At 50.0% G+C, this 26,290-nt stretch overlaps 1 protein-coding gene across 2 annotated transcripts in view; it reads right to left on the reverse strand.

The window, feature by feature from the left end:
• GATA4 (GATA binding protein 4) overlaps window positions 1–23,233 on the reverse strand; it is a 73,171-nt gene extending 49,938 nt beyond the window's left edge. Inside the window, exon 1 of one of the 2 annotated variants that reach the window (XM_074355527.1) lies at window positions 23,076–23,233. The gene's annotated coding sequence lies outside the window, so the exon portion shown is untranslated. Of the gene's footprint in view, window positions 1–8,867; window positions 9,019–23,075 lie in introns of those variants that run through there. The other variant, XM_074355529.1, reaches the window with a different exon arrangement.
• Window positions 23,234–26,290: the final 3,057 nt, after the last annotated feature.

Consider the following 26,290-nt stretch of genomic DNA (forward strand, 5'->3'; position numbering starts at 1 on the left):
TGCCCAGCCATCTCTCTTCTCCCTGGGAATTTATGGCTACAGCGATGCCCCACATCTCAGAGCTGCCTCCCACGCTCGACCTCCAGAGGGCAAAAAGTGCTGAACCTGGGCACCGGGCCTTGGGGCTTAGCATGGGGGAAGGGAGAGGCCATCTGAGCGTCCTCACCAAAGCCAAGGACACAGGCCGCTCCCACGCTAGCTACCTCGGTAGTGCCTGGTTGGCCGCAGCGCGAGTATTGAGGGTCGCATTAGCCAAGTGACAAGGGGCGAGCTTCGCCCTACTCCCCGCACCTCCTACCCCCAGTCTTCACCTCCTACCCTCAGACTTCAGTTTCCTCCTCTGTACAATGGTGGGGGTCCTAGTCTATGTGACTGTTGTGAGACCCCCGATGGAAGGGCCTGATTTTTCTAAGCGCTGGCTGGCGAGGAACCCCGGATTTGCTGGGGGGCGGCTCCTGCCCAGGCTTGTGACAGAGCTCATTTACCCCACTCACGTCTCCTGGTGGGCTGAAGCCTGGGAGCCCGTGACAGATTCGTTGCTTCTGGGAAGGCGCTTAGAACCGAGAACTTTGTGTCTTGTTTCCCGTGTGTTTTTTCCCCCTGTGGGCCAGCGCCCCAACTTTCTCCCCAAAGGGCTCAGCTCAAGGACGGTCCAGAGGGTAGTTGGTGAGCAGCCTGCTCTTTTAGGGTGTTTCGTTTTTCCTCGCCCCCTCCCTCCCTTGGGCGAGGCGGGAGCCGCCGTGGCGGCCCCGCCGCCGCCGCCGTTGCCAGGAGCAGAGAGCATTTCAAGGCCTCGCTGGCCCGCCGGCTGGAGGAGGTTTATCGGCTGCCGCTAAATTCCCAGGCTTCTCCCTTGCTCAGGAGGCAGCTGGGAAGGGGTGGGGGGTGCTTTGAGGTTCGGATGCTGGCTATTTTTAAGGAGATGTCTCTGGGCTGGCCTGAGATGTGGCCCAACCCCATTCACATTTTTCCGCTTTTCTTTCCCATAATCTACAAGGAAAATTTAATACTGTGAGTCTTTGTCCTCTTTTTGCTAAGGGCCTGGATCTAATGAGTCAAGACAAATAAGAATTATTAAGATGTACTATAAGCTTTAAAAAAAAAAACTCTCCAGAACACAAAGATGAGTTGCCTTTCCTTGCTCCATTAAAGCCTCTGGGACTTGAGTATGTCCCTCCTTCAGTAAGAGACGCATTTGTAGGCAGAACATGGTGTACAGAGGAATCTGAACTCTAGTTTCTGGGGAAAAAAGAAGTTAATAAACAGTGGAAGATGGAATTCACAGTGACACCAGCGAGGGTCTCCCCGTGCGGGGTTCCTTGTATTTCCTGGCGGGACCCGGAGCGCAGCAAAGGTGCCACATTGTCCATTCTGGCTGGTGCAGCCGCTGGGCATTCTGCGGAAATCAGCCTTGCCGGCCGCGGGCCCAAAACACCAGCGACGCCTGAAAGGACGCCAGGCCCCCAAGGTCTTACCATCATCGGGAACAAAAAACCTGCAGTTAGAATTAGGGAGGGGAGTAGGGAAGTCACCCCTCGCCCTGTGTAGCGAATTCCTCCGAGATGTAGGTGCTTCTCGGCGGCTCTGTGCACAAGGGCTCCGGGACAGACAAAGGGACCCGCGCGGAACGTTTGCCGGCTTCTGTCCCCACACGGCCCTCAATTCCCCCGCCGGGCCTGGCGCCGCCAATGCGATTCCTCCTCTCTCGGCCACACTCGGTCTCCGCTCGCGGGGCCCGCACTGAGCCCTGCACAACCCTCAGCGCGGGTCCCCGCCGACGGAAAAATGGAGAAAGAATTAAGCTGTGCTGCTCTGAAAACTTCCTTCCCTCCGTGAGCCCCGTGCCTTGGCACCGGGAATTCTTTGGTGGGGGAGGAGGAGTATAGAGACCCCCGCCCTGTTCGCCCGGGAACCGAGCTCTGCACCCCAGGAAACGACTATCAGCCTCTGGCCCGGCCCGCAGTGAGGCGAGCAGGCATCTATCCTTTTCAATTCTGGATTGCTTGTAAAAATACTACTCGGTGTTGCAAAGCACAGCCATGATCTCTCTCACAGACCACAAACGCTTCCTGGTGCTTCCGGCCCTGAGGACCGGTTTTTGGCACACACTCTATTTTATAGTCATTTCCAGATTACAGAACACTTTCAAATTCCCTTTTTCTCTCGGAAACAACATTGCTGCGGTAGAGGGAGGGAGAGAAGGGGTTCCCATCCTCATACAAACTGGAGCTAGGAGACCCAGAGAGGTTAAGACACTTGTCAGAGGTGGCAAAGCCCGTGCGTTCTGTGATAAGTCTCAAAACTAGATTTGAGTCTTAGTCCTCTTATCATTCTATTTATTATCGAGTTTCTATAATGGTACGCTTTTTAAAACCCTTGTTTTGCTTTTCGAGTATTTCTAAATTTCTTTTAATGAGTACGTCTGACATTTAAAAATTAAAATCAATTAAAAATAAAATAGTTCGTGTCGCATAATCTAAGAGCCTGTGGGAAGGGAAAGAAAACCGAAAAGGACTCTCCACGTTTTCATTAAGTTCGGGAAGAACGCCAGAAGCTTTTTGAATGGGGAGGGCGCTCCTCAGGTCCCGGGGCAGCGGAGGCCAGAACTGAAAGCCGGTCCCGGCGCCCGGGAGTCCGGGCACTGCCGCCAGCGGGTCGCGGGGAGCGAAGCACCCGGAGCGCTGCGGCCAGGCTGACGCCCTCGCGTGCGCCCCTCTTCCTGCCCCCCCCGCCCCCCAGCCTGGCCTCCTCTCCTCCTCCACATCTGAGGACCTCAGCAGGCGGGAGCTTCTGGCACCCACTGTCCAGGCTGCACAGAGACCATCTCTGGCCCTGTAGCATCTTTGGGCTGTCTGGAGGGGCCCTACTCTTCAGGACCGAAGCTGCCGCCTCCGGGATCTCCCTTGATGATATAGGCCCCACTTTTTTCCACTTGTGGGTCCTCCTTCCTTCCTCCTCTGTCAGGGAATTTTGAAGCTGCATCACTGGTGTGGTCCAGTACAGAGCAACAGCATGATAAATATTCTTGGAATACATAAAATGTGAATTTGCTTAATTCCTGGGTCTTATGTTCTCCAGACTTATAAATTAGTTTATCTGTAGTTCCCCTTTCCTCTCCCCCACCCACACACACCCCAGAAGGTAAGCTCTTTGAGGACAGCTGCCTGGGCTGGCACATAGTAGATGCCCAGTACTTGCTGAATGATTACAATTACAAAAGTAATTGTTAATAGCATCTCTTAGGGCTGCTGGGAGATGGAGAATACAACGCTCTCCTCAAAGGAGAATGTGTCCCCTGGCACACAGTAGGTGCCCAGAGTCACCATCATTTCTCAAAGTAGGATGCAGAAGTCCATGCTAGACTTGGAGAGAGGCCCAGTCCGGGTCGCTGGGGAGCATTTACCTGCCTGGCCGCCTACAAATCTCCTGCCCAAATCTAGGCTGCCTCTAAGGAGACCGTGGAGTCCCTGGACTCTGGGGTCTGCAGGAAGAAGGTGTTTCCAGGGGTCACAGTCAGGATTTTGGAAGTGGAGTTCAGCTAGGGAAACTGGCTGGGCGCTGAAGCTGCAGCGGTTGGTAAGGGAGGCTGCCGGGCTTCCTGGGACAAAGAATGGACAAAGATACCCGGGGTACTGACTCCCTGCCGAGGGCGCAGGCCCGTACATTTTTTAAAGATAGATCTTGTCAAATGCCAGGATCAAGAGAAAAATGAGGGAAGGATAGATAGAGAGACACAGAAGCAAGAGAAAGGAGAGGAAGAGGGGAGAGACAGGAAGGCAGACAGAAAGGACAAAGAAAAGACTGGCCTGAGAACCCGGAGGGATGGGATTCGTTCATTAATTAATTAACGTGTTCACGCATTCAGTCCATTTTTTATTGAGCACCTACTCGGTGCCAGGAACTGGGATTCAGCATAGAACAAAATAGAAAAAAAAATCTGTTTCAGAGACCTTAGAACATTCTAAAAGAGGAAGACGGAGAATAAGTTAACTGCAGAGTGTTAGATGGTGTACAGTGTCATGGGTAAAACAGAGCAGAGAAAGGACAGAGAGAACAGAGACCAGAGAAAAGAGAGCAAACGGACGACAGGAGAGGGAAACACAGACCCATAGAAAGAGGACGAGATAGGAGTCAAGAGACCAGGTGATAGTAATAGAGATGGAGACACCCCCCCCCCCCCGGGAGAGGGTAAGCTAGCAGAGAGCTGGGAAGGAAAAGGCCGCCGAATGGAGGAGGGGGACCAGACAGAGCGAGGACCCTCCCGAGTCGCCCGGGAGGGCAGCTGTGGTGACGGGGACACCAGCGGCTGGAGCGCTGCCAGTCCAAGACCCCGACGCGCATCTCGGGGACTTGCGGGGTCACCGGAGACGCGGTGTTCCCAGCGCCAGCCTAGGACGGTTTCCGCACGGGCGGCCCCGGCACCCTTCCCCTGGCCACTGGGCCCGCGGTGACCCGGAGTTGGAGAAGACGCCCAGGCAGGCGCCGCGACCTGGCGCGGCGAGCGAGAGACAGGAAAGTGTCAAGGAAGCGCGAAGCCCAAGTGCTAAAACAGCATCATCCGCCGCCACCCCCGCCCCGCCACCCACCGCAAGCAGCGCCGCCGCCCTGAGCAGCGCCCAAAGCCTGGCTGCGGGAACGGCGGTGAGCTGGGGGGCTGATGGGGGGCTGGTGGCTGGAACCCCCTTGGCACAGGCCTGGGATTCCCTGTAACCGACAGTCATGTTGCCAACAGGCCACCACCCCTCAGGGGCAGCAGGTGCCCAAAAAGAGTGGGCTAGTCTCTCTCTCACACCCCTGGGCTTGGAAGCATTTATTCATTATTTGGAAATTACTGGTTTCTTGAGACATCAGAAGGAGAAAATGGAAGGCATGATGCTTCCAAGAGCTGCACCTACCTATTTCTCTCAAAAGGATAGCTACTGCATTTTGACCTGAGTGCAGAAGGACTGGCAGATCCCTGGCGTGCCATTTCTCTGGGCTACTTTCAACGTCTCCCTACATTCTGGATCAGCGAGCTTGATTGAAAGACGAGGATGCTCTGCCTTTAAAGTCTGCTTCTTCCACAGCCCCAGGCCCTCTTCAGCAGAGGTGCTAATTGACAGCAAATTGCCAAAGGGTGAGGAACTAAAGGGAGCAAAACCAAGAATTGAAGGGTCTGAGGGAAAGAGAACACCTAGTCAGGGAAGGGCTGGCGGGTTTCACTGACTGGGGAGCAGAGCTAATCCAGGAGCTTCTGCAAACTGCGCCCGCCCTGTCCCCCCCCCCCCCCCCCCCGCATCTCACACCACCTCTCACAGGGATGGCGACCTTTCCCCTGCCAGGGGAAGAATCCTTGCACCCTCCACCCCAGGAGGTCTCTGGAGAGGCCAGTTCCCATAGCCGACACCCTGCCTGGGGTTGGGGTAGGGACTGGGTGGAGAGCTCAGAGCAGAGAGAATGAGACGCAGATTTATCAGTCCAGAGTGATCAATTTCCCAATCACTGTGTAAGAAGTTTGTCTCTATTCCACTTCAAAAGCCAAGAATTCTCATTCTCTCTCCCCCTCTCTTCCTTCTCCCCCACCCCACTCCTCCACACCCTATGTTTTTCAGGGACTGTGACATCCTCTCTCCAAACTCTGAACATGTTTGCTTCAGCAGATGAATTGTGCTTTGCCTCAGGATAAGAAAAACTAAGTGTAAGTTATGTTTTAACCTATGAAAGAGCATTGCTGGTATCTTCAAAACTTACAGTTTTATTCATAATTGACCCAAACCGGAAGCCACACAAATGATCCTTGACTGGGAAATAGATGGAGGGACATGCAGACACAGGACTACTACTCAGGAACAAAAAAGAATAAACTACAAAGACACCCAACACCAAGAATGGATCTCACGTGCCCTAGGGCCGCATAAAAGAGGCCGGACTCAAAAGACTAAAGGAACAAATTTATATGACGTTTTCACAAAACCAGAGGGAGAGAAAACAGAGGTTGCCAGGGACAGGGGTTTAGGGGAGAGGTGACTACAAAGGGGATGGAGGGAATCTGGGAGAGTGCTGGAACTATTCTGTATCTTGATTATGGTGGTGGTTACACCATTTGTGTGTTTGTCAAAACTCACAGAACTGTACACAAAAAGGGTGAATTTACTGCATGTAAATTCCACCTCCATAAATCAGACTTTTTAAAAAGTGCGGTGATAAGACAGATTGCTAGGGCAGGAAAAGATTCTTCAACCCCTATTCTCTTTCTCTCTGCCTCTCTCCACACACACACCCATTCCTCAGTCTTTAGTGAGATTTCACATCCCGGGCACATGTTCCACTCCCACCTAAAATACTTCAGAAATGTAATTTACATACAAAAGAAAGCCTTACATCTCTTTTAAAAGGATCCAGCACCCAAGGTTGGCCCTCCCTATTGCAGGGAGGGTGACACGCCAGAAGGGTGACTCTTCTCTCATCCTGAGAATCCTAGAACCAGGTGGCAGAAGCTCAGAAATTGCTAAGTCATTTTCAATCACACTGCTGCTCCCCAAGGCAACCCGCTGGCAGGGAATGCAGAGTGGCCAGCTGGCCAGAACCTAGTCAGTTGGGAGAGACTGGGTTTATTCCCGCTAGTCCCATGAGGCAATAGTAAGCCAGGCCCTGGCCTTGAAGGAATGAGTTTGCCCCTGAGAGTAGAACTGCATTTCCCTTGGCCCATTTAGTAAAACATGGCCTTTCCTGTACATGACTGCATTCAACCTTCACAACAGTTCTTCAGGACAACTTGTTTTAACTCTGATTCTTACATCGATTTTCATTACACTCAGTCACAGTTCATGATGTGCACATGGATGGGTGGATGGTAACCCGGAAAAAGTGTGTCTTGTGCCAGATAAAACCACACTTTGTACCTGTGTTTACAGAAGTCTCAGTCTAATGGACATCACAAGGGAGCCCAAAGCCACTGACGACCTGGGCCATAGGATGGCTCTGCTATCTTTTCTATGCAATAAAAGTGGGGTGTGTGTGTTCATTTCTACCCTTTCCAAGAGTTGTGGATAATATTGTTTCTAACTCCCGTCACAGCACTGTGGTAATGGAGGGAAAACGAATGTTAAGGTTAACAGACACTCATTGGTCATTGGCTTTTATCTCATCCTGTTCACTTGAATTTAAAAACCAACATTACCAACAATCACAAGACACCACCATCAACAACAACAACAACAACAAAAAAAAACCCAGAACAAAACCCTACAAAATACTGTTTCCTGTTAGAAATAAAGCAAACAGATTGGCTTCATCAATTGATTTCCCTGTTACTCTCCTCCTCATCCTTGGAGAGCTTGCTAATTAAGTAGGGGAAGAACCAAAAGGTGGGAAGGAAAGGAAAGAAGTAAAAAGTATGCAGGAATCCACAACTGGGAGTTTGTGGCAGGCATCCTTCTAGGGGGAAAAGGAGGGCACCCGGGAGGCCAGGAGGGGTCTGACCTTACCCCCTGGGAGGCCTGGGGTAAATCAAGGATCCGGCTCTCTCTGATGAAATGAGAGTGGACACCAGGATCTGAGAGTCCTTGCAGCCGCAATGTCCTCTGAACCTGAATAATTTAAATTCCCTTACAAGTATTGTAATTCATATAGCAAACATTTATTGAAAGCTTACTATGTGCTAAACACCACGCAAATTTTGGAGATCTAAGGATGAACACAAGTCCCTACTTCCAAACTGGTTCAAACCAACGAGGAAAAGAGTCCTGTAAACAGGCAACAGAGAGAAAGTGCTGGAACCAATAAGTTAGAAGAAAAACCATATTAACTTCTTGGGCGGGGGAGTAGGTGGCAAGAGGAAGTAAATGAATTCTTCAAGGAACTGTATTATTTGTATATGTAGGTGCCCCCCCCCCCATACTTTCGCCTCATTTACTGTTCTCTTTCGGGACCTGAGCACGCGCGCTCGGGCGCCCGCGCGCGCACACCGAGGCGGCGACCTGACTTAGGGGCAGGAATTGTGCGGACCCCGAGGGCCCACAACATGCAGGTCCATTTCACATATTTGATGCCAAACACGCATATGAGTCAGGCGTCCTGCAGGATGCCAGCGTGGCCGGCGCAGGAGCTCGGAATCAGGAGTCAGGAGACGCGGACTCTCGTTTTCCCTCGCCACCTGGATGTGTGACCTCAGGCAGGCCCAGCCCCGACTCTGTCTCAGTTTCCTTATCCGTGAAATGTGGGGGTTGTGCTCGATCATGTCTGAGCTCCCTTACAGCTCTTTAAAAGCAAATGAACACATCCTTACAAGACACTGGGATTAAGAGGTGGAATAAAGTCAAATATTTGTTGATCGATAGAAAACGCTGCCCCTGAGACGTGCGGGTCTGTTTTGGGGCTTAGGTGCAGTCACCCCAGCTCCCCGTGACCACGGGTCCGGCTCTCTCGAGGCCCGCCGGCTCCCGGGCCCGCGCCCGCCCCCCGCGCGGGGTGCCCCGCGCCTCCGGCCGCGCGGGCGGGTGATGGATGGCCGCGGAGCCGGCGGCCTGTCAGGCCTTATTGATGAGGTGCGCGCCGACGGCCGCCGCGTCACCCGAGGCGGCGGGCGGCGAGCGCGGGGCGGCGGGCGGGCGCAGACTCGGCGGCGCTCGGGGTCAGCCCCCGGCCGGCCGCCCCCGCCCCCAGCCCCGGCGCTCCCTGGCCCGGGCCCGCGGAGGGGGCCGCGGGCGCGGAAGCGCCTCCCGGCCTGGCGCCCGGTGCGCGGCCCCGCTTCCTCCCCTGGCCGCCCGGCTTCCCGTCCCCGCTCGCCCGCGCCGCTTCCCTCCGGGCAGCAGCCTGGTCCTGGCGCCGGCGGCTCCCCTGCGGAGCCCCCGCGCCCGCTCGGCCCGGGCCCGGACCTCCGCTCTTACCCGGCGGCCACAGTCTGTGCCGGCGTCCGAGGCCGGGGCGGCCGCCCTCCCGCCGCGCGCCCGGGAGAGGAGCGCCTTCCCGAGCCGAGGGGCCGCGCCCTGCGAGGCGGGACTGGGCTGCCGCCGCCCGGGGCACCTAATGCAACCCAGTCGAGAAGGGGAGTCGTCAGTTGCATGGGCATCCGTTCCACCGGCATCACTCACGCAAAACCGGGGCGCCGCTGAACATTACGTTTGAGTTCATTCGAATTTTTATATAGTGATAGAAAAGCAGACAGGTTACATGCACCTACATGTAAAGTTGGTAAAGTTTCAGAGTGAAGTGCCCTCCCCACCCCACCCCCCATTTTTGTGTATTCCTAATGTTCCAATTGCGCTTCTACAATAGTGAAAGCACATGACTTGCTCTGCTTGAAAAAATGTGATCCAACTTAGCTCATGCTCAGCCTCCCTGCTTTCTCCCAATTCCACCCTCCTCCATCTTGGTTTTGCCTCGTCTTTCTTCCCATCGCCCTTTCAGAACAGCAGAGAGGCTGCCCCATGCTATGTGAGCGCCAGATAGAGCCAGGGCAACTTGCCTTAGCTCCTCTGCCTTTCTAGGGAAAGCCCCCAGGGCCAGCTTCTGTGTTGGTGACACTCATATGAGGATCACGAATATAAGACCTGCAAAGCACTTTCGGTTAGTGAGAGAGGAGTCGGCTCTGGAGACAACACGGAGTGCTAAAGGGCCCAGATTTTTCCTTTTCTTTTTTCCCCCCACTTGGAGTCAAGAACTAGCCCTTAGATGTGACCTAAGAACTGGAAAACAGGTAATCTTTTCTCTGGGGCACAGTCCAGTGAGTGGAGGGAGGGGTCCCAGGTAGGTGTGGCCCAAGAGACTCACTGTGGAAGGCAGCTCAGGCCCAGGATCGGGATCTAGGGAGCAGGGGTCGTGTTGGAAGCTCACTGATCTGGGAGTCAAGAGTCTTGAATTCTAGTCCTGACTCTGCCACCCGGTGAGTGGCATCACCACAGGCAAATTCCTTAACTTCTCTGCGCTTCTGTTTCCTGTCTGTAAGAGGAAGAGACTGGACACTTTCCTACACCAATGTTTTGTGACTTTAAAGCTCCCCAAATGGGTATAACCAAACCATGCCATTTTGTGCCTCAGAAGGTCCTATAACAAGGGGCTCATTGCTGGTCCAGCACAGTGGCAGGGTGGGAGTATCAGATGCCTACATCTGAACTCAGTCTTAGCCACAGATGATGAGTGTGTTCAGTGAAGAACCCAAAACTTGAGGCCCTTCTGCTTGTATATGATAAAACGCTCGGATTGCAGATAAAACTTCACTTCATTCAGTTCATAGGCAAACGTTTATTCAGTAACAGCTGCCCCTGGGCATTCACTCTAACTCTATAGCCAGACACAGAGCCAAGTACGTTGCATGGATTATCTCATTTATCTACACAATCACTCTAGCCCCCCATTTCACAGACTAAGCAACTGAGGCACAGAGCTATTAAGTGACTTGCACTGCTTAATAGGTGGCAGAGCCAAGATTTAGAGGTAAGGCGTTTGATTCTAGAACCCAAATACTGCCACTATGAGCAAAGCATTGTTACCATGACAGATATAAAAGCAAAAAGCCAAGGGCTTTTTTTTCTTATATATTCTGCTTTAATTAAAAAAATTTTAAACTTTAACTCCCAGAATCAATTCCTGTCCCCCATCTTTTCCACAGGCTTTAATACATTGTATTTCACTTTAATCTCTCCGCCTTTCTGCCTGTCTACATAGCCCTCTCTCCCAAATTTCAGTCTTTCTGTTTTTAGTTCTTTTAAATTGAAATGTAGTTGATCTACAATGTTAGTTTCAGGTGTACAGCAAAGAGATTCAGTTGTACATATACAAACTCACATACATACTTATATTTTCAGATTCTTTCCCATTATACGTTATTACAAGAAAATGAATATAGTTCCCCGGGCTCTGTAGTAGGTCTCAGTCTTCTTAAGGGCAGAAATCTTGTTTGATAGGTTTACATTTTCTGTAGTTTCTAACATGTAGTCGATGTTTAAAAAAGTTAGTTGAGTTGAATTCAGAAAAGTGGAGTTTTCAGCTTGTCCTTGCACAGTTTCAGTCTGTCCTTTACGACTGAAGATGTAGTATCAGGGATGCGGCCGAAACACATGTGCCGTGGTCCCTTCCACTGTGCAAACACAGACGTGCCAAAGACGCCATGTGACGCCTCACCAGCACCTTAGCCCTAGTCCCCCTACTGGGGGGATGACCGTGGCCCCAGGTACCTTTGTCCTCTCTCTAACACTGGGGCTGATATGGAGAGCTGGAGTTGCAAGGGGCCTTGGGGATTCTGGTCCAAATCCACTTATTTAGTAGATGAGACAACGTGGACCCAGCATGGGCTGCAGACTTAACCAGAGCCACACAGCTATCTAATGGCAGGCCCAGGAGTAGGTGCCTGAAGACCTGGCCATACCTTGTTCTTCAGATTCAATATGCTGCTGTAGCAACTGCTATCTCCCCTCTATAAATCTGAATCCCAAGGCCAAGCTTTCCTCACCCCTCTGCAATCGCCAGGGCGAGAGGATTAGCGATAAGGCACACTGAGCGCTGGGGGAGCCAGGGAACCTGGTCTGCGCTGCTGCCCTCGCCCTTTGCAGCGACCTGACTCAGCCCTGATGGGGGTAGGTGGGGGGCTGGAGGCTGTGGTCCAGGGTCTGGAAGAGTCATAGACATTCAAAACTATAAGCATTCTATGTCCCTCCTAGGTAGGGGATAAACCAAGCCAAAAGGGGCCCTCGGTACACAAGGTACATAATACACTTCTAGACAATACCTTTCAGCTCCCCTGTGGACTTATAAATATTCCAGGCTTCAAAATAAAGAAAATAAGGCGGCACAGTTGTGTAGGGGGAGGAGAGGGCTGATGGACAGGGTTCTGGGCTTGGGCCTTGTACTGACCCTCATTGTTTCCCGGGGTGATCCTGTGTCCACGTTGATGCCCCGTGTCCAATGTAATTATTCGTAGAACACACATTCACTTATAATTTCATATAAACTTAAAGGCCACTCTTTGTCACTTGGACTCTCCAAGCTTTGGTTTTCCCCATCTCAAAGTAAAGGCTTTTGAATAAATATCTTGGAAAATGCTTCAACTTTATGAACGTTGGGTTCCTAGGGGAGCCTCACAGAGTCTTTTGTCCCAGCAGCTGAGAGCTGATGTCACTATGAATTTGTGACTGCCCTGTTATTGACATTGAACTTTGGGCCTCGGGTTCACCATTGGGAAAACAGGGGTTGATTTTTTAAAAGCAATAATAATAAAATAAACCAGCCCTTCTGAATAACACATGAGAATTCATTAGAGCTCACTTCCCAAAAAGTCAATCAACCGTTGATGTTAGTCATTTTCAGCGCCTGTTACAAATATCCTAACTGCTGCCCTCACCCTGTCAGTCCCCCTCCCGTCCTTCCACCAGTTTGTTTGTATTCAACATGTAGTGAAATGCAGGAAATGAGATTTTTGGATTTGGCTCTTAATTGGAGCCGTCAATGTATTGTCTCTTTTTCTCCCCTGCCTGTGATGTTTCCCAGCCTCGTTTTCATGATAAAGACATGTTGGGGACAAGAATGAGGCCAGGCCGCCTCCTCAGTGAGCTCCTTGCTGTGGCTGCCCGCGCAGGCAGGCAGCCGCCTTCAACTCTGTTCCCACGCACACACTCCCTTTACACTAACTCTGCGAGGTTCAAGTGTGTGTGTGTGTGTGTGTGCGCGCGCGTGCGCACCCTTGCTTGATTTTGTCACTTCATTAAGCTTCAAGAGTCCTTGCTGGCTGGAAGAGTACTTAACCATTCTCCAAATCACCCACAGTGCCCTGCACACAGTAGGTGCTCAATACACACTCAAAAGAATGAATTCATGGTGGAATAAATCTGGAGGCCAAATATGGCGTTCTGCATAAGGAAAGTGACTATTTGTGAAATGCACATCTTTCTTTCTTTTTTTCACATATCAGGAGACCTGGGGGCCCAGCCACCTTATAAGTGTATGGCTCTGTAAACCACTTTATTTTCACTGTTTTGATCTCACATGTGTGGGGGCTCTTAAACTGCTATTTGCTTCACTTTATAACGTGCACCTTGAAGAGGCTGGATGATAAATGAGAGATGAATAATTCCTTATTGCTACTTATCTGTCGAATCTATAAACTGGTGTCAGCATTACTCAGTTGGGTTTAAAGCTGCGCCTGGTATACTTATTAACCTGCTTAAAATAAGCCATAAAAATGGGCTTGGTAGGCAATTGTTTTAACTAATTTTTTAAAATGACACTGGTCATTTCCCACTAACTCGTGGGGTGACCTTTGGCAAATCACTTAACCTCCCTGGGCCTCACCTGCAAAATGAAAGGTTGAGGGGGCTTAGATCAGCTTTAAGAGCCTTGCAGCTCTGTCATTCCTTGATCTCAAGATTTTCAGATGAGTAAATTAAGGGATCCTGATAAAACCTATTAGAGCAATTACAAATCAGTTCGTATAGACCATCTCAGGAATCCTTGGCGTGTTCCTGGAGGGTGGCGGAGACAGTGCTTACTAGTTAGAGGAGGCATTTTGAGTTTTATTCTGTTACTTATTAGTGGCTTGACCTTTGGCAGTGCAACATCTCCAAGTCTCAGTTTCCTCATCTATAAAACGGGCATAAATACTCTAATAATATCCACACTGACTGCCCCAGAGAGCAATCAAATGTGAGTATCAAATATGATATGTATGTGAAAGCACTCTGATAAACGTTATTCCTTGTCCCCAATTTACAGACGAGGTGATTGATCAAGTGACTGGTTAATTAGTTTGTAGCAGGGCCAAGGGAAGGATTGTTCGACCTCTCTAATTCTATTTTGATTACACATGGACATTATTTTTAAATTAATAAAGGTTCAGCACTGAGGATATGTGTGTTGAAGACAATTCCACCCTGATGAGACATTTTGGGGAACATTAAACATGATGAGAAAACCAGCCAGTATGTACTGGCCCACAGACCTAGGAACTGCTAGCTAGTAGGAAATAAAGCACTTTTTAGTCAGGAGAAGGCTTTGGAATTAGGCACCCTTCTCAGCACTGGTTGTCCTCACTTCTCATACGCTTGCTTTGGGATGCCTCCTGGCCTTGTCAAGGATACATGTGGTCTGCCCATGGCTTTGGGTTTGTTCCCCTCAGAGACAAGTGCAGTTGTCTGCTGAGGATTTTGGCTGTGGAGAGCTTGGTCAGCAGAGATGTCTAGCACATGCTCCTGTGAGATCATTCTTCAAGACATTACCTACCACCATGCTGCACAGGGCAGGGGGGTGGCAAATGTGCCATGAAGAGAAACGTGGTGACTGACTGGGCCCTGCTCCCCTTGTAAATGGGGAAGGGCAGAGGGAAACTGCCTCCGGGTCTACAAAAACTCAAATTCTCCTGTTCTACCAAAATTCTATCCGTATTTCTTTACCACCAACCAATCAAACAACCAACCAACCAACCGCTGACCGCAAAGTTAAAAAAAAAAGTGCAGAGCTTAGAGAGAGAGGATAGGAGTGGTATTTTAAGTCTATATCCCTTACTGTACTCAGACTACAATATTTTTTAATTGCTCAATGTTTATTTGCTAATTAGAATCAATGAAACTGGTTTTTAGCTCAATGCTACTTTTATCTTCTGTTGACCAAATGTGTTACATTAAATTAAAAAAATCTCAGTACAAGATCTTTGGAAGGTTCCCTAAGTCTTTGGTGGGATTTTGTTTCTCTTTCTTTGTGTTACCACCCTCCCTCCAAACCCATTCCACACTCCAGGTATAAAGTGGGAGGAAGGCAGCCTTCATCTTTTATAAACTGCTACTATTTCTCTACAAATGAAATCTATTTCTGTTTCAAAGATGGCGATTGACATTCATTAATATTCATCTCATAATTCATTTGGTCCTCAGTCCCGTTCTCAGTAGTTAGCTTTCTCCCTTTCATGAAGGTCTTCCCTTCCCTTCTGTACGCCCTCTCCAGCTTTTTGGCCACCACTAAAGGTCCGTGGTCCCTCCCCTGCCCAAGTCCCCCTCCTCTTCTGCTGAGGTCAGAATAATCAGCTTTTATTTGCAGCTGGACCAGCACCTGGCCTTACATTCCGCCACATCTTTCTGCCAGCAAAGGGAGTTTTGAGAGGAAGAAAAAGTTACAAAAACTAAGATTATTGTTTTCAATTTCAGAAACACTCAAGGTTGCAAGTGGAGTTCTGAGACAATCTGATGGCTGTGAAAACATTTTCCAAAGGGGGAAGGGGAATCTCTTTGTGGAAAAATCACTCCCACCAAACGTCAGTGTCTCTGGAGTTCAGGACTGTTTTTGAGTCCATTGAATTTGGGGGACTTTAAAGCTGAATTCCTTAAAATGAATGCATTTGTTATAAGCACAGAGTCATGAGATCTTAGGAAGCAATCTTGGATTTGATAAATTTGATAAATCACCCCCACCCCTCTCAAAATATTTCTTTTTCTAATTTCTAATTTCAAAAGAAGGAACTCATTGTAGTTCATTTGGAAAATACAGGTAAGTCTAACAAGGAAAGCACAATCTATCCTTAACTGCATCACCCAGAAAGAACCATGGAGAACACTGGTGCTCTCTCTGTCTCCCTCTCTCCACCCTAATCCCTGCCAGTTTCACGCTGTAGGAAACAATTTGATGACTACATGACGGTTTCTATAAATTTCTATTGTTCAGCATTTACATTATTTTCTATTTTTTACTAAAACAAATAAATATTTGAAGTGTCCTTATCAAACCCCCATAAGTCGTGCTAAGTAAAGCATCTTGTAAATCTCTGATTATTTCATTGGGGTAAATTGCCATTACTGGGAAAGCAAAGTTCTGGGAGTTGCCAGAATATTCTTTGTGATGAGCTTATTGCCCAGAAGTTGCCTTTTGTAGCTTTCAAGTTTTTAAACAGCAAATAAGAGTAATCTCAGATTGTTAACACAGGGGAATTTCATCTTCAAAGAAGGTGGTGTCCTTAACTACGGGGAAGCACAGTCGTGCATCTTATTTCTAGAAAATGCCGGAAATAGAAGGGGAGTAACTTGCTCCGGGTCACCCAGCTTGTAGGTGGCTGTGTTGGGACCAGAATCCAGGCCTTGGAGGTCCTTTGGTTACTGCCTGTACTCTGACCTGGCAGCAGATATCCCCTAAGGGCAGGCGAGGAAGGCCAGCTTGACTAAGGTCCACAGCACCTTTCTGTACCTGGAAATTCCATTCCCAGGGGAAGTCTGAAGGGGAGGTGGCCCAGATGAGTTAGCGGGGTCTCTGGGGGTCACAGCAGCATGAGGGGCTTAGCATCCTGAGCTTAGGTGTGGGCAGGCAGAGACCGAATTCTCCCAGGGAAAGACTTGCCAGCCCACTGAGCCAGGTTCAAGCGGGAAGCCCAGGCCAGCCTCCTCTTGGCCGGCCTTCTGGGGAGGGGATTCCTGCATTGAATGGAAGGCTGGACCAGATAACCTCGGAGGCCCTTGCAACTCCCAACGTCTCCGATTTGTATGTCTTGGGGGAAAGAAGTGAGCAGTCACCAGGCTGGAATAGTTGATTTAGGGTCCCGCCCCCGTCGCCAGCGTAGTCCTCATCTTGCGCAAATAATTTAACCTGTCAGTACAAGGCACAATGCCGGCGGAGAAAAGCTTTGTAAATGTTTGCCGAATGAATGAATGAAAGAATGGGTGGATGGTTAAGTCTCCCAAGTCCTAAGGACTACTGGTGAAAATTGGAATCTTCCGGCGCCCTTCAATTGGTGTGTTGTTCAAATGAGACGATGTAAAATATATATTGAACTTCTTAAAAGAAAATGTGATACTCCAACCCAAAAGGACCCTAATTCGCCCTTGTGCCGACAATGGTAGAATGATAATTCACCAGCATCAGTAAGCATACCACGCAGTGGTAAGTGTGATTCTACACAAAACTCTGTTTCATTAGTCCCCCACCCCCACCCCACCCCCGCCTACAGGCCCGCTCAGCGCCTCCCGGGCCCGGGTGGGGCACGCCAGCCCCCGTCCCTCCCTCCTCCCCCGCCCCGGATAAATGCCGAGGTCTAATGGATTGTTCATGCTGCTGTCCAGATTAGATAGTGAGCCCCTCCGTTATCGCAGCTGGAGCAAACCCGAGCGGCCACCACGCTGAGAGCTTTGAGGCAGCCTCGCGCCAAGCCTGGGCAGCCCTAGAGGGCTCGGGAGAGCTGACAAATCCTGGGGCGCCCAGGCTGTTTCCTCTTAGCACCTCATCACAGGACTTGCCCTGAACCCTAAATCCTGCCCCTTCTCCTATAGCATTTAAGGTATCTGATGTGGTCAGTAGCTACTATCTGCTGAATTTTAGGGAGTAGTTCTAGGACTCATAGCATCTGCTTGTCAACTTTTCAGGAGCCAGGAACACTTTGAACAGCCGCCCCCACCCCCACCCCCATTAATACCAGAGAGATGCTTTTGCATAAACAGGGACTACTACATCTGACCAGTAGGGTAGAACCATTCCTGATTTTTGTTGTTCCTGAATCATTGCAGAGGGACATAGTTAACTTTCTGAACTCCGTTCTGAATTTCCCATAGTCGAATTTTTTTTATCTGTTACTAATTTTGTTTCTCTCGTTTTAAAAAAGATTATTTTTTTCAATTGAGGAATAATTGACATAACATTCGTTTCAGGTATACAATATAATGATTCGATATTTGTATATACTGCAAAATGAATGATCTTGTTCCTTAAAGAAAAGTTTCTTTTTAAAAGTTTCTCAAAGAAAGAAATATTAACAAATTTTATTTTCCTTATGAGCTAATTTTTTTCTCCATTCATTTTCCGAAAGCAGTATTATAGGAAACAAAATTTCCATGTATGCTCTAACAACAAGTTCCACAGAAAAGAAATAATAAATGCTCAAAATAATGATTTCTCTGCAAGGAGAGACTGATTGTTCTATCATCATTACATGAGAACTAGTCTGATATAACAGAAAGCAAATAAAATCTTAGCTGACGAACAACTGAAAGTTATCTATTTATACCATGTCAATTTCCGGCTGAATCTGAGGAGTTAGTGGAAAGCCATAATAAATGGTGTGGCAGGACAAATCATCTGGCTCAGTATTAAATGCTTCCACAACATAAAAAAAAAAAAAAACAATAACCCTGCATCATGATTTTGAGTGAATCAATCTTGTTAGACACCCATGTAGCAGCTGGAAAATAATTTTGTCAGATGCTGTTTATTCAGAGGCGGAAATTTAAGAAATTCCTTAAGGGCAGGCAAAACAGTTACCGTGCAGTTTAACATTCAGAGATTAAAATAATTCGCCAACAGGAAGGTTTCTGATTCATCCAACAACACATCCTCAGATAACTTTTGAGTGTAAACTGTAAAACCAAGTTAATAAAAACCAATTTATTATGAGGGGTAAGGGTCCTGGGTTGGGATGAGTAAAGAGCAAGCCAGACGCAGAGGAAAATCTAAAGGGGTAGCGTGTTAGTTAAGAAGACGCTACCAAAGGAATAAAGAAAATCCATTAAGAACGGCTAGGGGAGGTGGATGAGGAAGAAAACACCTTTCAATACCTAAAGAAAAAGCCGCAGCCATTCCAATCCCCCACCCCACCCCCAACGCCAGACCCCTGCCAACGCCACGCGGGCACCTGGACATCGGCCCCCTGGTGCTGGCATCTGCGCGGGGATTGAAGCTACTACACCCGCGCTTAGCGACGTGTGGTCTTGGAAGGGTCTGCCAGGAGCTTTTCCAAGACAAGGAGGAGGCTTGCTGGGGAACAGTCGAGTTTGGGGTCCGAGAAGTGATTAAAAGACAGTCCCCTGCCCCAGAGCCTCAGCGTGAGGCCTGGGAATCCATGCTCCTTTATAATCCCCAAGCCCAGAAGCTGCGCGAAATCTCTACCTCCAACCTGTGCGCGGGTGGACGAGCCTCAAACACTAAGCCTCTTGGAGCCACGCTAAGGGAGACTCCCTGAATCCGGTGTCCGTGGCCACTAAGGCTGCAAGCCCGGAGTGCCACTCATCCCCTCGATGACCCTCTAAACTTGGTCCAGGAAAGGACTGATCCCACGCCTTTCGGATTGGAGTCTGCGAAGGTTCGCTGCGACCTCGACTCTGCGGGAAGGGGCTCTCCGCACGGGGATACTGAGATGCAGAACAGCCTAACTGGGATGGTGTGAGTGTGAGTGTGTATGTGTAAGAATAACTGTTTTGATGAAACTCCACTGTGATTCTTGTCTTGTTTAGGGACTTCACGTCGCGCAGATCCCAGGGCACAGGGCTTCACTACACTCCCCGCTGCCCAGACCATGGGGGGGGGGTCAGGGCCAGTGGGTCCGGGGGCCGCCAGTGCTCTGCACACGGAGAGGGGCACGCAGAGCCCACCTTTTACTCCCTTCAACCCTGCCCCACCTTGCCATCAGTGCGTCCATCATCCCACGGGCTCTGAGCTCCCCAAAGGGGTCTTCCGCGCAGAGAGCGATCCGAGTCGCGTTCTGATCAGCACCAGGCCCAGGCCCGAGGTGGCACGACTGACAGCGCCCAGACCTCGCTGTCTGCGGCCTAGGCTTCCCTCCCCATCAGCCCCGCGCTCAGGACGTTGGTTTGCGCCGGGATTCTGGGGCCGGGGACGCAAACCTGGAGACTCGGGCGCGACTCCCATCCGAGGTGACCTGGCCTACGTGGCGCCATAGTAGTTGAAATGCATTCAAACCCATCCAGCGTCGGCCCCGCCAGGAATAGAAATAAGAGGGAGCTTGGCGGCCTCGGGGGCAGGGCGAGGGAGAGAGGAAAGAACTCCAGGGCAATGGTGTATATTTGCAAAGATCCGCCTGTTCTGGGGTGCCGGTGTCGTGTGCGCCAGCAGCGATCCTTTGAGGAGCCCCCTTCCCACCACCACCTGGTCCCCCACCCACGCTCGAGCTTTGCACTAGACTGCTCAGCTGGAAGGACCCGACTCGGGATGCTAAACAGCCCCAAAGCGCTCCTCCAGGCTTCAGTGCACCGGTTTTCTGCGGGGCTGCTTACTTCTCACCCGGGTTCTCTCCTGGGAAGCTGTCTCTGGTGAGGAGTCATTTATCAGCGGACTCGAGCCCCTTTGCGGGGGACCCCGGAGACGTGCTGCAACTTTGGGCAGCGTAACTTCTCCCAGTCTTTTCTTCTCGCCAGGCGAGGAGTGGGAGGAACAAGACCTCTATGTAAAAGGAATTTGTAAACTTTTAAGCGCCATACAAAAGGGATTTAAAATGATTGCTAATAATTAATACTGTCATCCCTTTCTTAGTTTTTCTTATTTGGGGACAATTGTCTGGCTGTTTGAGGGATCCCAGAAGTTTTATTGAATGTTCTTATCATTTGAGAGTCTCCATCTCCCCCCTCCTCCGTTCCTTAATTTTTTTTAAAATAACTTTTCGTTCTCTTCTTCAAACTCTCGGTGGAGTTAGGACTGTTCGTTCGCCCCGGACCAGGACACTGTCAAGGTCGCCGTCACTCCCTCGGGCCGCGCAGCGGGGACCCCACCCAGCCCGCCCGCTCCGCTCTGCTCCCTCCCGCGGGATGCGCGCCCCGCCCCGGGGCCCAGGCTCGGCCCCGCGTCCCCGCCGCCGGCGCCCGGGCTGGGACCTCCTCGGCCCTCCGTTCCTTTTCCTTTTGCAGACAGCCTTAAGATCGCTCTCTTCCCCTCCCGCCCCTGTCCTTTCCGACCCTCCGCCGGAGCCTGACGCCGCCTGGTTTATTGACCTTAGATCGGCTTCGGGGCTTTATCAGGCCCCGCGGGGGGCGTCCCGCGGCGCAGGCCCCCCTCTCCCGGTGGCGCGGCGGGAGCTCCCTTTAAGCTTTTCTAGAAACCTCTCTTTCCTTTCCCATCCCCAACTCTGCTCCTAGAACCTAGAGAAAAATCTGCCAAATTCGCGTGATCGTGGAGGAAGCCTAGATAGGGCCTTCTGGGCCACGGACATTTTCCCGTGTCGCCCCTTTATCTAGATGATTCAGGTGAAAGTGTCTCCCCCCACCCCGCCCCCGAATTATTCGGATAATTGTCTCCACTCCCAACTTGGCGCTGTATTTAGACAGCTGGAGATTGATAGCTTGAATTTCTTCGGTCTGCCCCAGCCCTAAACCCCCTCCTCTCTGCTGTCCCCAGCCCTAAAACATCTCTGGACTTACACATGCTGAACTATAATTTTCCGTCCCATAAATCACTTGGCAAATATAACAAGGCATTAGAAAGTCATTTGAAATGGATATTTTATTGGGCTTGAGAAATAGAACACGGATAAAGAGCAACTTACTAATATTTCCTCAGTACCAACCACACAAAACTGTCTGAGATTCCCCCCTCCTGCCAATTGAGTTCGCAAATGCAAAATCATTTTCAGAGACAAATTTTTTAGAAGAAAGAGGAAATGTCTATTTGCCTAAAAATAAACTCTAATGAGTACTGTAAAAAAAAGTGTTCATAAAATGAAACTTTGAAATAGCCTTTTACTCTAGGCTGATTTATTCAAGTAAGACTAACAGAAACAAACAAACAAACAAACAAAACACAACACATTGCTACTACTAAAAAAAAAACCAAACCAATTTTGTGATGATAAATCATGAGGTTCTAGTCGTCTTTCACAGTAAGGTCTTCCTTCAGTTCTGAGAGGTACTTCCCTGATGTTGCCCAGCTAAAGACCTCTCAGATTCCCTCAACTTTGAAGAACACGCGGAGGAATGAAAATATAAGCCCTGGGGGTGGGGGGAATGGGGAGGGGACGGATAAGTAAGGCAGATGAGGGTGAGTTTTGAGACATCTTTTGAATCACCCCACAGGAAGCCGGCGAGAGGGAAACAGACCCGAAGGAACAAGTTTCCATCCTCTGCTCTGCACAGCTAATATTTGTAGTAAGTCTCAGACACCAAGAGAACTTGCACTAAATCCTACCCAATTCCAGATGAGCACTTGCTTAGTTCTCCTAAGGCTACAGAGTTACAATACGCCATTGTCTGGTTTCAACCTTTGCGCGAGGAGAAAGCTCAGACAACGTACTGGGTTTCAAACCCTCCCAGAGCCTTCTTGTTTAAGTATTGCTTCACTCTGAACTCGGGGCCGCCTCGGTCTCTTCCCACAGTCTCTCAAAGCTGCCCCTCTTTCTTTCCCTCTGTATCTCCTTTTCTTTTGGACTCAACCCTTTTTTCAGCTACAAAGAAGATTCAAAGTTCATTTGCCCAAGCTGTGGATTTATCGGGAGCAGAGGTACTTCTGAACTGTTTGCAAAATTACATGCAACCAAGCTCTTCACAGCGCGACGTGGGCTGGGGAAGAGAGCCGCCGTTGCTGCGGTACACCTGCAAGACCCGCCTCCCCCTCCCTTCCCATCACGTGTTTGGCTCCAGAATTAACGAAAAATCCAACCCAACACCAAGCCTGGCTGACCCTTGGCCTGTGAATAGGCAGAGAAAAGTAGCAGATCCTGGGGGCTGTCAGGCCTAGTCACTAACTCACCAATGAAGCCAACCAAAAAACAAAACAAAACAAAACAAAACAAAACCGCCAGTGAGATTTTTCTGCCCCCGAAAGCATACCAGGGAGTGTTCCCAAGACAGAGCATCTGCAGCAGGGACCCCAGGGGAAAGCCAGGCGACCTGGGTGTGTTGTGAGCCAGGAAAGGCAAGAGGGCCCGGGGCACCTGGTCAAACCATTTGATTTTTTCGTGGGATGGATATTATTTGTCTGCTTGTTTGTTTTGAGAGACTGCCCATCCGCATCAATTTCCGACTGGACCGGTTTGAGTGGGAAGCTGAACCAGGAAACAGAGAAACTACAGTGTCACCCGATTGTAAGAAAGAGAAACAGAGAGCATGAACCAGAGAGAGAAAGTGGAGGAGGGCCTGCCTCGGTGGCTTGGCCTGCAAAGAATCTCATCCTTCTTCCGGTCCCCCAGGGCACAGATCCTCTGCACACCCTGAGTCCACACTGGCTGGTCCTTTCCCTTCCCTTTCTCCCCCCAGGGCCCTTCTCCCCTCCCCACCGTTTGGTGTTCAGTGCGCTGCCCTCCCCTCCACCTCCAGCCCCCCAGCTCCTGGCCCTCCTGCCGGTCTCCCCAGCTCCCTCAGTGCATCTCCCTCCTGCCCTGATGGAGGGGTCACCAGGAATGCCAGGAGGGGACTCACCCGAGCCAGGTCCCTGCAGCTCCTCGCAACCTGGAGGGAGGCGGACTCTCAGGGACGGCTCAGTCCCAGGGACTCCAGGCGGAGGGAGGCGTTGTGAGCTGTCTCCCAGCTCCCTCAGAGCTCCCAGCTTTCCCCTCGGAATTAGATAACAGGAAAAATAGATAAGAGAAGTGGTTCATTAATTCAGCAAGACTTTTTTTTTTGGTATGTGTACAAGGGAAAGGAAACACTGCTGGGGAGTGAAGCCCTGGTTGGACATTAAAAAAAAAAGTCAGTGTTCACAAGTTTCCAGAGATGCTTCTGAAAGGTCACTTGGAAGGACCTGAGATCAACAGGAAAGAAACTTAAGGAGTCACATTTGTGGGAAAAAATGCTGACTTCACAGAGTGTGGCTTCTTCACCCCAAGTCGCTCTCAGACACTGGTCCTGCCCTTTTGACGAGAGGGGAGGCTGCCGTGCAGTATCTGCTAGGGCCCTGCAGTCATCCCCTGAGGGTGGGAATAATAATACCAGCAATACTATTCTTCCTAGTATCTCAGGTTTGCAAAGCACTTGCTCACGTAGTGTTTCCCAGGCTCCTCAGGACAGGAGCAGGGAGGTAGATTAATAAGAGATAATTGAGAAAATTGAGCTCAGAGAGTCCAGTCACACAACAAGGAAGGGGATGGAGCCAATCAGTTGATTCCCAATCCAGTAATAAAGAAATTGATGGCTGTAGACCTGAAACTAACACAACATAGCAAATCAACTCTACTTCAATAAAAAGAAAGAAGTCAATGGAGTTTTAGAGCTGGGAGAGACCCCAGAATACCTGTCTCCTGCCCGAAGCAGGAGTTCCCTGTGAGGTGGTTATCCGTGCGCTGCTTGAATGCTCCTGGTGTTGGGGAGCTCAGCACTTTGCATTGCATGGACACTCAGCTCTACTGCCCACTACACTTCCATGCCCCCCAAATGACCCAGGATTGTGGGGCTGTGCCAGGAACCCCAAAAGAAACAGGAGGCAGCGGGTGTGGCGTGATTTGAGGACCCAAGTGGCCTGGATTGCTCTTGATTGGCCCGCTGCGGGATTCTCTCCTGTCACGCTTGGCATCGTATAGGGTAAGTCTCACCCGCGCAGTCAGTATCTCCCAAAGGCAGTTCTTAATCATCATAAGAGTAAACACAATGCCTTTATATTTGAACATATTTCCCTCTTCCCAGTTTCCAGATTCTTCCAACAGTCTTTGCAAGGAAAGGAAAGAATGCACACATTGTTACTTATTTCCAAAACTAGGCCAGGAACCCAAAACAGAAAAGGTAAATGAATCGCCAGAAATCCGAGAGTAAATGTGTACCAGAAAATGTACTAGATAGATGAAAGCCTAGGAGAAACGGGAAAATGAGTATTTTTTCCTTCTGAGAATTTTTAGTTATGAATATTTTTGGAAGTGATAAATAAGGTGCCTGTTATGGTTATCTGTCTTTACACTCTTCCCCTGCCAAATAACTTGTAGAAACTATGCCACAGGAAGATTTTAGTGTAAAACTCCCTGTGGTGTCAGATCATTAAAATTCCTAAGGCGTGGGTTGAGTCAGAGAACGAGCGGTACATGCGGAAACCGGGCCACGCCTGCTTTCTCCAGGGGCCTTAGTCCCACCTGAGGACTGCCTGCTCCCTGGTAGCTTCCCTTCATGGAGTTGAAAACATTATTGTGGTAAAAATACATAACGTAAAATTTACCCTCTTTATTTTTAAGCATTCAGTTCAGCGACACAAAGTGTATTCACACTGCTGCATAGCTGTCACCACCATCCAGCTCCAGAACGTCGTCTTCCTGGACTGAAACTCCAACCCCATTAAGTAGCAACTCCCCGTTCTGTCCTCCCTGCAGCCCCGGCGCCCAACGTGCTACTTCCTGTCTCTGTGAACTTGACGATTAGGAGCACCACATAAAAGTGGAATCTGCGGTATTTGTCCCTTTGTGCCTGGCTTATTTCACTTGGCACAGGGTCTTCGTGGCTCCTCCATGGCGTAGCCTTCCTTTTGGCGACTGAGTAGTATTCCATCGCACGTTAACTCACACTTGTGTACCCATCCTCCGTGGGTGGCCATCCTGGCTGCTGCGAGTGACGCTGCTGTGAACTCAGGTGGGCAAACATCTCTTCTTCCTGCTTTCAGCTCTCTCGGGGGTACATCCCCAGATGCAGAAATCCTGGATCACGCAGGCCAGTCTGTGTTTTATTTTTGGAGGAGCTGCCACCCCGTTTTTTCCACCCCTTGGTGGAGTTCTGATCTGAAATGCAGAGAGAAGGTCTCCCTCCCCTGAAGGCGCAAAGAGCTGGGGCAGAAACACGCAGGAACTCCAGCTGGGGCTCTCTCCAGGCAGAAGCTCTGAACTTCAGCTCCATCTTCCTGTCTTCGTCTTCTCCACGTGACCACAAGTCAGGGGCCAGCAGTGTCAAGGACAGTATAAGTTGTGGATGGCACATGTTTGTGTGCAGAAATTTAAGAAGGAAAAATGACCATGGGAGCATTCAGGAAACTTCATATATTTTTGTTTCTCTCTGTATTTTTGAACTGTTTTGTGAGGTGGAGGGAAGCCCATTTTTGTCCCCTGTGGTTTCAAACTTTCCAGACGTTCTGCATATTTTGGGGAACCTGAAACTCCATCATCCTGAGGCCTAGCTTGGGGATGAGTTGATCCAGCCCAGGCCAGCTCCAGCCTGTCCTGGGAGGGCTGGGAGCCCTTGGGCGCTCACTGGGCAGGGGTCGGGGGTCGCTGAGAGGAGCCCAGGAACCAGGTGAGGGGAGAGGTAGGGAAGCCATCTGCCAGCTGCTCCTTAGTGGGCTGGCCCCGCAAAGGGCTTTTTCAGGTACACTCCCGTCTTTGTCCTATTCAGTGAGAGGGTAAACCCCAGAGATGATGAAGATGATGTAACTACTGACAAAACCGGCCAGAACTCTCTGAAAACCTCTCAGAGCCCGCCCCAGGGGAGGGCCGGGGAGACTTTCAGAGGAACACCCGCTTCAAGTCTGCCGTCCTGTCTTCAGATACACACACACACACACACACACACACACACAGACACACACACAATTTTTATTAGTTTTTATTATCAAAGTGTTGCATATTCACAGCTAAAATTAAAAGAACTGTGGAAGGTAGAAAGTGAGGGTCTTTCTCACCACCAGCCCCTCCCCCTTCACCCGATAACTCAGAAATTCTGACATGCTG

This window comes from Camelus bactrianus, chromosome 31, assembly GCF_048773025.1.
Source record: "Camelus bactrianus isolate YW-2024 breed Bactrian camel chromosome 31, ASM4877302v1, whole genome shotgun sequence".
NCBI classification, from domain to species: domain Eukaryota; kingdom Metazoa; phylum Chordata; class Mammalia; order Artiodactyla; family Camelidae; genus Camelus; species Camelus bactrianus.